Source organism: Dioscorea cayenensis, chromosome 19 (assembly GCF_009730915.1).
Source record: "Dioscorea cayenensis subsp. rotundata cultivar TDr96_F1 chromosome 19, TDr96_F1_v2_PseudoChromosome.rev07_lg8_w22 25.fasta, whole genome shotgun sequence".
NCBI lineage: Eukaryota > Viridiplantae > Streptophyta > Magnoliopsida > Dioscoreales > Dioscoreaceae > Dioscorea > Dioscorea cayenensis.
Window position 1 is genome coordinate 15,950,309 of NC_052489.1, and position 4,137 is coordinate 15,954,445.

The window sequence follows — 4,137 nt, forward strand, 5'->3', positions numbered from 1 at the left end:
AAAAGTAATGGTAATGGTAATGAAAAAGGTGTTTGGTTGGAAGGAATAAATATTGGGAATGAAAAAAGTGACATAGAGAATTGTATGTAAATTACTTTAATGCCCTTAATATAAGTAATGATAAATTAATATATAAAATAATTACATATAAATAAATATTTAGTCTCTGTAATTATTATAATTAAATATTTAGAATAAATATTTTTTTTTATCATTAACCAATTAAATAATTTAATGGGTAAAAGTGTCATTTCACTTTAATTACCATAATTAAATACTTTTATTAACTATTTTATTTAATTAAATCTATGTAGGGGCAAAAAAGTCATTTCGGTTTAATTATTATAATGTATATGTATATTACACAATTCTTGTTAATTTTTATTTATTTTAATTATTATAATATTTAAATGACTCAATTTATGTTCAATATAATTTACTTTAATTATTATAATTAGTTATTTAAATTAATAAATATTATTTAATTAAATCTCAACGAGGGGCAAAATTGTCATTTCACTTTAATTACATGATGAAATACTTTTATTAAGTATTTTATTTAATTAAATCTATATAGGGGCAAAAATGTCATTTCACTTTACTTATCATAATTAAATACATTTATTAATTATTTTATTTAATTAAATCTATGTAGGCGCAAAACTATCATTTCACTTTAATTGTTATAATATTTAAATGGCTCAATTTATATTAATTATTATTTACTTTAATTATGATAATTAGTTATTTAAATTAATAATTATTATTTAATTAAATCTTAACTAAGGGCAAAAATATTATTTTACTATCAATAGTGTTTATTACTCTCTATGCCCTCCAATTTTCGGGGTAATCAAATTTCTTTACTATACACCATACAATTACCTACAGTACTCATAATTAAGCTAATAGTAAAATACCCAAACAAGGGTATATATCCCTATTAGGAATCAATCCCATGCTAATAGTGCACAATCCCTTCATCCAAACACAACCTAAAATTCATTCTCTTCTCTTACGCCGAGCATTACTCTTAGGTGGCGTTTAGATTAACCTCAGAATCTGGGCCATGTAATGTAAGATTACATCTTTTGGTTGTTTAGGGTGGGTTATTCTCGTAATCTGATAACTTGGGCAACATTACCGGTAATGTGATTACCAACTCAATAAATGGTAATGTACAATTCTGGGAGGAATAAGAAGTTTTTTCCCATTATACCCTTTAAATCCAATAAAATCATGGAAACATTAATTTTTTAAAAATCAAAAATAAGAAAATTTTGTGTTTTTTTTCCACACATATCTTTTATATGAAAATATATTTATTGAAATATTTGGTTGGAGATAAGAGTAACATTTGAGATTAATTTTTTTTTTTCAAATATTAAGTTGGAGATAAAATTTATATTTATTAAAAATAATCAAGTTTGAATTAATTAATATTAATAAAAATTAAACATTTTAAAATACAAAATTTATTTATTTTTAATAATTACACATATTTATCATTAAATAGTTATGATATATTTGGCATCTATTAAATAAGTGTATTTTAGTAAGGAAACAATTGATATTACAAGATTCCTAACTAATCAAACATGATAATGTCCAACCACAACATTGTCAACCAAATAGAAATTACACATATTCGTATTAATATGACTTCCCAGTAATCCCATTATTGATAATAATGTAAGATTCCGTGAACCAAATGGGATTTATAATAATGTAAAAATATTATCACGTGTAGAGTGGTGATCTAAAAATATTACTATGTTTGGGATTGTAGCTCCAACAAAATTTAGGGTAATCTAAGATTACCAACAATGAAATATTACCAAAGATCGTAGTAATCACATTACCACATTAACATGAGTCTCCTAGATTACTGAATGGCGGTAATCTAAAAATATTTTTTTAGACAAATCTGCTCTCCCTCTTACAAATTAATCTTTAATGTATATATGTATATATAAACATACATGTATATATTAAGGGGTTTACCACTTTAGTGAACCGAACCCAGTTGGTTGGGCCCACATGGCCCAATTAACCTCCTTATGCGCCCACTAATCATAATGTGCTATGTATGTATGTGTTTGTGTGTGATCTGGATTAGTAGAGTTTTTTTTTTTGCATTCAAGGGTATTTTGGGAATTTGGTATTTCATCAAGTTGATCACTATGACCAACCAAATGTTATAATAAAAAATTGCCAGTAATATGAGTTCTCAACAAAATATGGTATATCAAATTAGCAAAACATTCTCAAACATATAGTATTCTCGACCTTATAATAATAGTAATCTTAATTATCATGTGGCCATATATCATTATTAAGAACCAAATGACCCTAACATTGTTTTGCCATTAAAAATTTTATTTCCTTTTCTTTTGGTATCTACACTAAACAAAAAACCAAATTGTCATATACATCATAATTGAATTTTATGAATTTTAGGAACTTGGATAGGCTAAAAATTCGTTTGCTCAGTATGACGTTTTAAATGGCATGAAGAAAATTCTATCAGTAAAATTGAAGGATCTGATTGCTTTTCCCAGTATGGAGATTATTGATTTTCTTGAAATCTCTTTGGCATTGCCCCCATGGATAACTGAGGAAGAAATTCAATATTACGCTAGCAAGTTTCACAAGTTAACTTGTAGGCTTCATTGTCCCCCTTAACTATTATTGTATGATACACATGTACGATCTTTTAGTTGCTCTAAAATTGATTTTATAGGAAATTATTTTGTTTTCATTTGAAAGGCAAGCGGAGATACATAGAACCATACTAGACTATTTACTTCTAAGGAACAAATTATATATTAGACCATACAACCTTACTTTTTGTATCAATTATTGTTCCACTTTATTCTTGTAGAGAAGAATGAGGTTTTATTTCTTACCATGAATCAGAGAACCCAAAAAATTATAGTTGCATTTGCGCCTTTTCTTTTATTAGTTAGTTCAATTATAAATTTTCATGCTCTTAATACAGTATAACCTAAACAATGATTTAGTGGAAACTTGTAGAAATGAGATAATGAAGGTTCAGATGTCCATTTGATCTCGGTTGCTTTCACCTATCTTGCCACAACCTTCGAAAGATGATGTGTTTTGCCCATCTTTAATGTTTGTTTATCATCCTTCCAAGTTCTAACAAAAAGAAAAATATTGTTGGCCATGTCAATGAGGTCATTCTTAATCATTGATTTTCTAAATACAAACTATAAAAAAATATCCCATAAAATTTCCTTGGACTTTGTATTCCTTATATAAAGGATACAACATATAATATCAACAACAAATGAATACAATTTCTGAAGAAAAGAAGAACATGAATAAAAATCTTTTTATTTTAACAATTTAAAAACTACTGTGTTTGCAGAAAGGGTCTAAATGAAAGTCTGCATTAGTTTCTCTATTTTAACCTTTTCATATCTGTCTCAGTTGTAATTACAAGTGTGGTTTTGTCTTTTGATTATTATTGGTTAGGACTATAAATAGCATGTTAAGTGTGTAAAATATGTCTTGAATTTTACACATGTTGTTGACAAATTACCATGCTTAAACGCTAGGTTAGGCCTTCATTTTTGACAAGCATATTTTAACTAGTTTGAAGTCTCCATTTTTAACATGCATGGAGCCACAATTTTTGACATCAATGTATGAATGTATGGACTTTTTGATATGGAACCCGCCAACTCGTGATGAAACCTGTAACAAATTGGCTCGGATTGTTTGCTAGTGCTAGCTTGGGAAGGAACCTCGACCCATTGCTTATATCAAACAAGATCCTCGGTATGTGAAGATGCACGAACAATTATTGAAGGCTGCTCGATAAGTTGATGGTTGAGCACCACGAAAACTCCGATAAGCTCGAATAATTTTCAAAGAACGAAAAGAGAATTCAAAAAAGAATCTCACAATTTTCTAGTAAAAAGTAATCTAATTATTTCAGCCAAAAAGGATTCTTAAATAGAGGAGTCATTTAATTTTGAAACCTAAAAAAATCTCTAAATTATTCAAATTAAATAGGAAAAATACTAATTTCTTGGAATGCAAGCCTTATACTAATTTCTTGGCATGCAATCTTGACAATCTCCAAATTACGCCAAACTAAATAGGGAATAA